The following is a 12,113-nucleotide window of genomic DNA, read 5'->3' as shown; positions in this document are numbered from 1 at the left end:
CCTAAGCATATATATGGGAGCAGGGCCAACTCAATGTATCAACTCGCTGTATTTTTTTATATAAAAGAACATTTAATCATGACACTTTAAATGCAAACTACACTTGCAGCTTACATCTGTGAAACTAAAAACCAGTTTGGACAGGGAGGACTGGAAAGCCAAGGGCTTCTTCACACACCAAGTTTACCTTAGTGGTTTTGAAATGCTGTTGAATTAGTCTTAGATGTTTAACTTACCTAAAGTGTTTAGCCCATCCTGCATTTATTTCTTAGAATAAAGAATGAAGCATTACCGAAAATATTGATGCTATCTCTACATTTCAGATCTAAGCCAAAATAATCTTGAAATATTCATGAAATTGTTTTTTCATTTTTCAGCTATTTATACCATTAGTGATAGGGGCTGGTGGCCAGCCAGAGAACTAGGATCCAAGGAAAATTTGAACTTCACCCAAATTTGAGGATATTTAGAAACTGTATTTTACTTCAGCTTTTCAATGAATAAATACAGCAGTTGCAGCAATGTTCTCTTAAATACATTTTCTTAAGAATTTTCTTCATTTGAAGAAGGGTGCAGACAAGAAAACAGCTGAAAGATAGCAAACAAAAAAGAATGAAGAAATCGATGAGGATTGGTTTGATTTTTTAGTGGGACCTATATATTCACATAGAAAGTAAAAGAATCCTGTGAGGTATAGTACATAATTACAATAAATACAGTGAAGCATGTAGTTCTAGTGACATCATGAGTCATTGAGTTTGTTCTTGTAATTTATTAAGACATTATGAAAACCCACTGACATATTTATAAGCCTTGGAATTAACAGCTACCTTTCATTTCTTTTACAACACATAAGACATGAATTTTACTTAATTATATACACTCAGCTGTGTACAGCAAGACTGTAATTCTACCTAGACCTTCTGATGGCATCTTAAACCTGAGGAGCCAAACTCTGCTCTGCCTTTTGATGAATCAAAGGAGGCATCCGTGGCCTCTTTGAATGAGGCTTGTGTGGTTTGTCAAAGACATCAGAACTTTCTAAAGGAATTCAAAGCCTGAATGCACAATTCTGGAGCATTTAATTTTAGTAATAGTTACTAAAAATACCTTTGCTTCAGTATTTAATCGCTATTCCCAAAATGAATACTTGGAATAAGCTTCTGTCCTTTTATTGCCTTTTCTTTATTTCCATATAGCTCTGTTCTTTAAGTCTTTTGTTCTTTATCTGATTTCCTATAGAGATGCTGCTTCTCCATGCTATTGCATTAAATTTATTACCTATTTATAACAAGATTGATTATGGCACAAGTGGTTTTTTTCTCTTTTATTTAGACAAAAACACCGAGTAAGGGATCAGCCCCTAGTTTAACTCTAAATTAAAAATGCACCACAAGTAAGTAGAGTAGAATCTTTAAAATGCCAAAGAATCATTTCGGTCTATGTGGTTGCATTTATTTATTTTGGGGGAAGGGCTGGTTTGAGTCATATTTGATGACATGTCTACAGATGACATACATCTCTGGCAGAACTGGGCAAAGTGGGACATAGCTTTGGTTTTGAAAAACCTCACTGAACAGTGGCTTTCTTGTTTGCTTGGTTTGGGGTGGTTTCTGGTTTTTTTTTAAAGTTGCCTTTTTTTTTTTTTAAGGTGTGGGTTTTTTTCATTTTTCAAAGCTAGGACTACTGGATTTTGTCTGAACTCCAAAATTTTGGGCTGAAACTGTTGAATGAATGGCTCTCATAGTGGTTCAACATCCAATATTTAAAATTTTTCATTTACTATTTAGGCTATTGCCAGTATCTCCACCTTCTTCAACTGTTGTTTATCTTACATTAGTGCAAATCGACTGATATCAGTTTGTCATGGGGTGACCAGGTTAAGTAGTTGCATTTCCTTGTATCTCATTTTATATCACTTTAAATACATTACACTCAGAACATTTATCATACCGTTCCACAATGAAAGCAGTGTCATCATACTAGCAGAGTTTGCTCCTGTTACACACACAGTTGAACATGTTTCACTTTTCAGTATGTACATTTGAGTACTCGGAGGTGGATTGGCTGAGGGAGGGAATGTAGGAGTTATGTGCTGGTCCTCCACTAGACCAAGCGGTATGTTCTCCCTTCAATATTAGAAAACTGAAATTTGGTGATATATATGCAAGCTATTTCCACTTCAGGGAAGGGAAATAACATGTGAATCAAAGGGCTGCATTTGGTTCAAGAGATTTATAAGGAAGAGATCCAAACTCTACAAACTCTCATGCAGTGGAATTAGTGCTTTCCTGGTCAGATGAATAGAACAGGTGCAGGTACAGCTTTCAGGTCTTTTAAACTACACCAGCCCAAATAAATTACAGCTATGGAGCGTATTTAGCAATTCCATGCAAACATTAGAAATGCAATGCCCATGGTGCAGATAAAGTGCTTATGAAAAGGTGGACGCAACATCTGTACTGGCACGGAACGCCTGTTCAAAAGTAATAGCTGCAAAACGCCTCCTATAAAGCGTAAGATTGTTAGTACAGCTGCAGCTTTTAATAGCTATTGAATTTCTTGATCAGGGAGGCAGATCCAGAGCAAGGGAAACGGACAAGTGAAACTATAAACTGCTATTTTACACCTATGAATGTAATATCAAATAAATGTGGTCGACCCCACTTTTATTATTTTAAGAAATTCATCCCTAGAGAGCCTCATGCTAGATCTTACCTAGCAAGCCATCAGAAGGCACTTATGTCAGCCTAGCCCTGAGATTTCCAAGATGTATAACTCTACAGTCTGCATATATCTGGTGCTTATTATATCTGTAACAGAAACCTGCAGCTACGCACACATGCGTAATACCTCATGCATCACTTGTGCACTTACTCCAAGCTATTTGGTTCTAGATCAATGCAAACAAGGAATGAAAGATACACAATAGATTAGATGTGTTTTAAGATGGTTATGGAAGAGAAAAATTACAGTGAAGTGACTAAGTTGCACAGACACTTGAATATAGGCAACAGGATGCAACCAGTAAACTCATTACCATGTCAGCTTGCTAAAATTGTTCCAAAGAGTACAGCTGTGACATTTTCTGGGTTTTCTTATTTAAACACTTTCGTAGCAAGATGAATTTGTGTTGGAGGCCCCCTGTGAATTACTAGAATCATATTTGCTTTGCATTTATAATTACAGCTTTTTGTTTATGACAGAATTTCTATGCAATTACCAGATTTTCAGTATGCAGATAAATTGTCATTTTAGTATTTTCTAAACTTATTCTTGTCTTGGAAATTCCTCACTACTTTTATTAGCCTGGAGATAAAACACGTCACATAATACTCAGGTAGCAGTGACTGCTGAGACTGCAGATTGACCTGGTATGGAATTCACCCGAAATTACCCCAGATGGAACACACTCTTAGTATTTTACTTTTAATGTCTGTCATACACAGATTGGACTGGGATTTTTTGTTTTGTTTAGGACCACTTTTTCTTCCAAGACAGCAGGTTTTGAACTACATGCTGTTGATGTCTACCCAAAGTGTGTCCCATGCACGGAACCCCTTCTGAGCCCCAAACAACAATCCCACCTATTCAGTTTCCAGTACTGCTTAAATTTCCTGGTACCTGAACTTACTACATACCTTATAATCTGGCTAGAAATTTTTCTGGCTAGCATACATCCTCAGAAGTACCCGAACAATATGGAGATAGATATTTATCTCCTTCTAAAAGCAATCCAGGATAAGAGATACAACTGCCAAAGCTTGCTTGAGACCTTGGAGAATCCTAAAAAGTTAGTCATAGTCAGCACCTCAATTAACTTCATGGGTGGTGGTGCCAGTTTAATGATAAGAACACTACTACTATTCAGAAAAAGGTGGATCTAACTCTTCTGGTTACTCCCAAGAAATTGCTTTGACTGCAGTCCTTCTGGTTGAATCCAAGCTATGATGCAGCCAGAAATGATACAAATCAGTGGGTCAAAAGAAGAGTCAGAATCTTCTGGCCTAGAAAGCTCATTTGAAAGTGCAAAGGCCCACTAAATTAGTTCTGCTTAACAATGTAGTTATACACACTTAAGGATGCGTGACACAGTGCCTCAGTTTTTCCTCCTTCTGGGTGAATGAAACTCCCTTTTATGCCTCTATGCTCTGCTTTTCCGACTGGTCCATTTTCAACAGGCAGCACCGAGAATGCATTTTTCTCCTGCACTTCTTCACTTATCCCCCACCTGTGCAGAGCATCTCTGAAATCTCCGAGAAGTTTTGTAAAAGAATTTAGGGACAAGACTCAAAGTGTTTGTTTGTAGGGAATAATCAGGGATTTTAAAATTATTATTATTCTACAGATGATAAAAGCCCCAGCTCATATCACAGGCACAGATTTACAAGGAAGAGAAGACTAGACAGAAAAAACAAAAAGCTATCACACGAACAGCTCAGAAAACAGCCCTGACATACTTTTTTCCATCTGAGAGATTGAAGTTACTTCTTTTTTGTTTTTAAAATCCACCTGCCAAAAAAATTCACAGAGTAAATCCAGATCTGTTGATGTCCATAAGAGCTCTGCCTGTGATTTCAGCATACCAACCCACAAAGAGATTAAAATCTGATGAAGTTTAACAGAGTCTTTAGGAAGGCAAGTTCAGACGGCAATGGGCTTCAGCGGAGCGTGTGGCTATCACTGAGTTTCGAGCTTCAGGTCCCTGACAAATGAATACCCCTACAAAAAGCTCAAAACGAAAGATTTGTCAGATCATGGCACTGAGACACTACAACCCCACAAGACTAAATGAATGAATCTTTTGAACAGGTAACAGAAAGTGCTGAAGTGTTTTCTATCTTAGAAAAGAAAATGAAAGTGAGGATGTCTTTGCTGAAGTTTTTTTGTGAACTACTGAGCGGTACAGAGATCTGGGAGGTAGCTTTAAGTCAGCCTGAGTATGAGCAGCAGTCTAGTAGTGCATCAGGAAGTCTAGGGAAGCAAATAAACATCTCAGGTAAGCCTGTGAAGCTCTGCATGACTATTTTTAACTGTGACCGCTCTCCCTAACATGCTTACTGACACCTCATTCATGAATTTATGCTAAGTGCTGCAGTCACTATTGACCGCAGTACAGACATGGCCAAAGACTCGCCTTTAGTATTGTTACTGACTTAAGCAAAACCTTCCACAGATCAGAAAATGATCAGTCAAATTAACAGGGATTCATTAACAACTAATGTTAATCCTTTTATGAAGAGTAAACCCATGCAAATCAGATTCCTTCCTCTACCTATTTTGAAAGCTACCTGCTCAGAAAGAGCTTGCTATCAGTTATCTATTTATGGGATTATTAGCACATTTTCCCCAGTAAGTTTGTCCTTAGAAACAGGTAATGCTGATAAACTTTGCACAACACTACAGGATGCAAAAGATTTTAAACAAATGAATATTCACTGGATTGCAAACATTCAGATTAACATAATCAGGATAGTAATTAGCACTCCTATAAAATGACAGTGCAGTATCTGATAATACTTAAAAGTAAACGAACCGGGGTTTGCCTATATAAAATATTTTTCTTTGATTCAATTAAACATAAAATTCTCCTGTATTTTCTGCCTCAACAATGATCTTCTATTTTCTATTACAAAACAACTGCTACCTTGCATTTCAACCCCACAGATAGGTTAGCTATTGTTACTTACCTCCTGCTTTTTACTGTGGTCATAAAAGCGTGAGGTTTGGCCTTCTTTCTATTGATCCATGTTGACCAAATATTTCAAATATTATTTTGGCTATAGCACCGTTTTGCACACACAGCATGTAAACTGCTCAGCACAAAAGAGAAAAGGGACCTGCAGGCCCAATTCCTGCCACTAACAAGTGAAAAGAAACATGAAGTTTAATCCAAAAAGTCAATGAATTAACGGAACTGTATCAGACGTGCACACTTACTTATGCAAGTGTAATTAACTCTTGAATTTTTGTGTGCATAAAAATTGTACTTATTTGTAAGCTAGAAAATCCTTCAGCATCAGCTATATATGTATGAAACATACATTTATTAAAATACACTAGAGCAATGCATCACCCTGATGCAGACAGATCAATGTAGTAAGTCTAAGAATACATCTGCAGAGGGTAGTCACATCTATCCAAATTTATTTAAATTGACAGGGATGGAAACATCTGGGAAGTGCTACCCAAACTGAAAAATTACATGACATGTTGCAGAAGATCCTACCTACAATATCCTGTTCTTAAGATCAAGTGACCATTACATCACACACATGAAATGAAAGAATGTATCCCAGGGGGGTGGGGGGTGGGGGGTGTGCATCATAAAAAAATTAAGGATCAAACTAATTTTTTCACTTTGCTTCTGTCAACGAATGACCATAAGAATTTCCAAGCAGTATGCAGGGGAATATCTGAAAAACAGGAATGGAATAAAACTCTGAGAAAAGGAATTAGAACCTGATTTTTCAAATCATTTGCATGGAAAATTGATGCCTGAACAACCTTTAAAGTCTGGCTTTTATTTCCTGATCCTGCAAATTGTCCTACTTGTCAGATTCAGAAGGATAAGCAATTGGAATAAACACAGCAACTGCTCATAGATTTAAAATTTTCACATATACACCATTTTCAGAATCATATCTTGACAATAAAAAGCTTCTTTTCACTCATGACTTCCTAGTGTGATATAATAATCAATAATAATAAGTTCAAGATACAAGATGTATCTTACACAGCACAAAATGTGATTACAGTTTTTAGACACATTGGTCACTTACAGGTTTTTTTTTTTTTTTCTTCCTCTCTCTTGATTAGCATGTATCCAACAGCCTCAGCAGCCCTAACATGAATGTGAACAGATAAGGTAAAATCTGAGAATTTCAGGAGTGGTGAAGTGCATGCTTTCACCTCTCCCCCTTTTAAAAGTGTCAAATGCTTCCTGACATGCTTAGGTCCATGGAAATGGAACATATTTTCTCATTACATTAATTAATGGGTCTGCTTGGGTGGTATAATTCAGTATAAATTTCCTTTAGTATTCTGTCATACCTAAAAAGGATCTTATTTTTGTGATGTCTTTAAATTTTTATGACTTCTACTCTGTTTAGTCTGTGTGTAATCCTTCTTTTGAAACCTAATGTCCTAGAAAATCTGCAGTTTTTTCTCAAAACTGGCACACTCTCTAGTGTATAGTCATTTCTTTTTCTTGCCTTCTTAGAACTGCATGCGAGTCCTTAAGGTGTAGTTCACAGCTCAGGGAATTTATGATTACATCGTCAATGTAAACTAAAGCGCTGCGATATATTAAAACTGACAAGATGCTGTTCATTAATCTCTGAAATATGGCCAGGTGTGATGTAATGAAGAGAGGCTTCCAACTCTGAGAAGCCGAACACAGCTCCTAGCTCAGCTCGACGGTGGCTTCCTTTACCTCATCTGGGAGAAGGACTGCCTGGGTGGGGAGTCTCACTGGAAGTGTAATTCCAGAAAAATGTGGTTTGGGGAGACAGGGTAATCCCCTACCATGCCAGTGTTTCTCAGACAGCTCAGCTTCTGCCTTCCTTTCATTTCCAGGTTAGAACACTAATTTGATCTTGCTGTCATGAACCACAACTTCCCAAGGAAATAGTTTGATGCGCTGGAGGTACATTTTTATGCATGAAAAAGAGGAGCATTTTAAGTACTGGAGTCTCAACTCGTGGAGAAAGCAACAGCAGGCTCGGAACACAGAACAGCAAGTGCTGCAATTTACACATGTATACTATCTTGATCAAAAAAATGTTCTAATTTGGTTGTGACAGGTTTAGGTTTTTTGGGGGTTTAATTTTTCAACACAAAAAAAGGGCAAAATCAGAAGAGCAAATACAAGGAAACACTCAACATTTCCATATCATTAATTCAAACCCCAAAATAAATTGATGTTATTGCCCAATTTTACTTCATTAACAGTGTATATGAAATAGGTATTGCATAAAAATATGACTTTGAAACTCATCCCTGCCACAGTAACAGAAGAGACTTTGTGAATAAAACTCATGTTCCCGAGTTGAAAAAGAAACAGACATTTTTCCAAATATGGAAATCAAATGTGAAAATAAGTTTTTATACACTCCATGATTTAACATTTTGTGTCCACGCAACACTGAGGTCCACATCCTAAAACAAGCTGTGGCTGCTAAATAGCTTTGCTCCCTGCAAATATAACTAAGCCAGCCATTGCAATAGCACAAACCTGGTTGATTTTCAGAGATTACTTGGTTTGATCAATTTTATCCAGCTACAAATGATAGCCTTTGGGTGTGGACATAGTTCCTACACTGCATCCACCCTGGGAACGAAAGACAGCTCTTCTCGGAAAAATAGGGTTTGGGCAACCGTGGTACAACCTTCCAAGGTTTCTAGGAAAGAATGCACAGCAAGACTAGCCCTTGTGTTTTCTTCTGACTGCGGAGAAGTTATAAGAAGACTCCCCTTATTAACTCCTCTTTCTATTTTTTGTTATTGTTGTTATTGTTATATTAAAATCTTTCCTATCAATTCCAGGAGAGAGCACTGCTAGCTCCTCCTGAGCTCCTCATCCTTGGACAAAGTGAAAAAGACAGGACAGAATAGTAAAAAGACTGTAGAAGCAGACAGACTGATGGGAAAAGATTAGGGGTCTGAAAAATGGCAAAGAAAAGTGAAATGGAATGATGGATTATAAAGAAGGACTGATATGATAATAAGCCCTAAGGAGAAAGTTAGGGACATGAACAATAACAGTCATCCTTACAGTTCATTGCTGCGAATTCTTTGTGAATATGGAAAATATAAATACTTCTTAATACCTATCTCTACCCAGGCATCTTACAGACTTTTTTTTGCTACTATCACTACTGGACACGGCATTGGGTAGAACCGGTAGCAGAAAGCAGTCAGGATCATTGGCAGTGGCAGTTTCCACTTCTGTGTCAAAGTATGTACTACTCATATCCACTTTGTACAACACTGTGTGGTAACAGCAGCAGTTCTGAGTCCCTTACCAGTGTACAGAGCTATTCAGGCCCTTAGATAAGCCTATCTGTTCCCTCTTATCAAAATCCAAATCCAAATCCAAATCCAAAATCCCAGTACAATATGACTCTTCTGTGTCAATTACTACTGTTGTATGCCTTCCTCTCTCAACTGCTTCTATCCTAGCATGCATGCCCCCACTTGCTGAACACCAGCTTTAAAAGAGAAATTACGTAAGTAAATAGATATGAATAAACTATAATTAGTCTGCAGAATAATATTATACCCAAAATCTTAAATATCTAATGGATTTACTGTATCTGTGCTCAGGACTTTGAAATATTTTTTGCAAATATTCTGGCATTTTACTTGCAGAAATTACTTAGAGAAAAAATAATTAAGCAGATAGTGATGGAACATTCCCAGAAAGTGAATCCTGCATTTAACAAGAAAACAGATTCTCAGAATTGTATTCAGCCATTAGATTAGAAATTCCTCTCATTGGCTATGTTATCTATCAGAACTAAGTTTGAATACGATAGCAAATACATACTGCACTGATTTGATGTTGATTAACTATACATCTATTATTTAACTACATGAATTGAATTAAATGTATAAAATACTAATAATGATAATATTTTATTATTAATAATAACTATATTAATAATAATTAAAAATATTAATAATAATCCAACTGCTAAGCTTGAGAATATCTTAAATCTCGACAATTACATTGAACTCATTTACAAATAGACAAAAAGGTGATGTACATCAAGTAAAACATCCCCTAATCACAATTCACTCGGCAACGGTCAAGGTAGTGTCGCAACATCCTGAGTTCACATTACATCCTTGCCCTAAGCAAACATTACATCCATTCTGTACCAGTTCCTGCCTTGTAAGATAATTTGGCACAAGCATTCTTGCTTTTGCTAGAGGTGTACCACTCATGTGCGGTTAGCCCACGATACCTTATACAGATCATCTCAACCTTTCACTAGAGTGTTTTCTATTACAGAATAGGCATTTGATAAAAAGAAATATTTTTGTTAGCTAAATATTTGAGAAAGCAATAATTGTGAAACAAATATACTCCAACACTGACACAGTATTCAGCATATTTTGACTTTTTTTTTCCCAGCATTATCCAAAATTATTACACTTCAAGAATAAGGATAAAATTTAAATTCTCTTGATGCCTAGCCAACAATCTTCATTAGACTACTGAATCTTGTAGGCTTTTTTCTATATTAATGCTACATTCATTAAAAAATTTATTAGACCAAAGCATGACAATAAATATGTGGTCAATAATTTCAGGTAAAAGTGGACCCAAAACCATTAGTGAATTAGTTAGTTAATCCCAGGCTCTGTAGAATCTTGGATCTAGCATGAAAATAACTGGTAGAACAGATTCTTTAGATTCAAGGACACATACATACTCATATCCTCCACCAGGAAAATATTAAACTGAAAATTTTGTCCACAAGACTGAAAATTACAGAAGCTGGCTGTAGCCTTAGTTGCAATAATCAGGAACCACTTATTCTGTTTCATTGGGTTTTCTTTGATAGGCTGTAGATGTTTTTAAACTAATACGAGTCTGTTAGCCTTCAAATATTAACCAGATTTCCAATAAAATGATAACAGAAGCCTGTGAAGTTCAAGTTAACTGCATACAAGAGTTTTTTTCATCGTTCATAGATGTCCATATCTATTAGAAGGGATTTAGTACAATTCTATTTACTTTAAATCACCATTATCAAATGATACTGCAGGAATTTGAAAGCTTAGCTTTACTATTTAAAGTCTTTTTAATATTTTTAAAACATTAAGATTTATTTGTTTTCTGAGACACTAATCAAATATCAAATTATGCACAAAAGAAATAATGCAAGAGTTATTCTGAACCAGGCTTTACACTCAGAAGTTCACTGATTTACGGTGAATGAAATCTACCTCTTGTATCATGTATGTATTCCACAGTCTTTATGCTTCCCCTGCAGCAAAATGATGTTCTGATGATTGTGTATTTAATGTCAACTATCTAAAAATAAAGCATTGGGCAATAACTAAGAATGCAACAGATTACTGTAACAATTTATGCTAGTAGGCAGGAAAGGGATTCACTCTTGATCGTTTTGGATACGGTCTGAAAATACCCTTCATCTCTTAAAAATGTGACTGCTGCCCCAGATCCCAGATGGAAAAAGACAAAACCTCTATAAATTCCAGGTCTCTTGCAAGTGCAAGTGACAGAGCTCTGTCAAAGTCTTTTCAAGGCTACAGTGTTTTCAGTATCATTGCTCAACAAACCCAAATCTCGGCCAGACATAAATTAAGGTTTAACTAATGACCTCTCAACAGCTACTACAGCTGTTGTACACATGCTTTATTCAGATAAATTAACAGCAAGTCGATACTGCCTCCTGCATATAAAATACGATGTTAATACCAGAAATAAACAATATTCCTCAAGAGTGTGGCCATTAAGACTACCCTGCCTCTCTTCTACTTCTCCTTTGCACTTGGCTACCAAAAACATTCTGGGCAAATTTTTATGTTCTAAAATTAAATATTCACACTCATAATTTATACCTCTATATCACCTTCCACCCAACATTTCAGATAACTTTGAAAGGGCTAATTAATTCTCTAAGTATATCACAAATATTAGTTACATCTTAGAGAGAAGGAACCAAAAAGAAAGCTGGCACAACAAATTTGAACTTTATTTTCAGTGCTGACCATTCCAGCCTCTGAAAACACGCCATTCCTGTAACTGGAAGAATATGAATACAGATACTGAATAACAACTTCCAAGTTTGAAAAATACACACCAAAATGGTGCTTAGTAGATCCAGAAAATACATGAGTGGCATTATCCAATAACTTTTTCTTTCTCTGTGTTATCCTAATCATTACTTTATACTCAGTTCTGTATGAACTGCCACCACTCACAGACAGATTTTGGGGTACAACCCCTCTTTATCTGAAAATAATCCATTTTCTCTGCAGAAGCCTGCCCCATTCCACTCTGCAGGTTCCCCAAAGCCCAGCTGTGTGACTTATGGAAAAAGGTTTCAGATATTTATTCATTTGTGCTTGCAGAC

The sequence above is a fragment of the Falco rusticolus genome, chromosome 1 (genome assembly GCF_015220075.1).
Source record: "Falco rusticolus isolate bFalRus1 chromosome 1, bFalRus1.pri, whole genome shotgun sequence".
In the NCBI taxonomy this organism is placed as follows: Eukaryota; Metazoa; Chordata; class Aves; order Falconiformes; family Falconidae; genus Falco; species Falco rusticolus.
The sequence above is the reverse complement of the archived record's forward strand: the minus strand, read 5'-3'. Positions refer to the sequence as shown.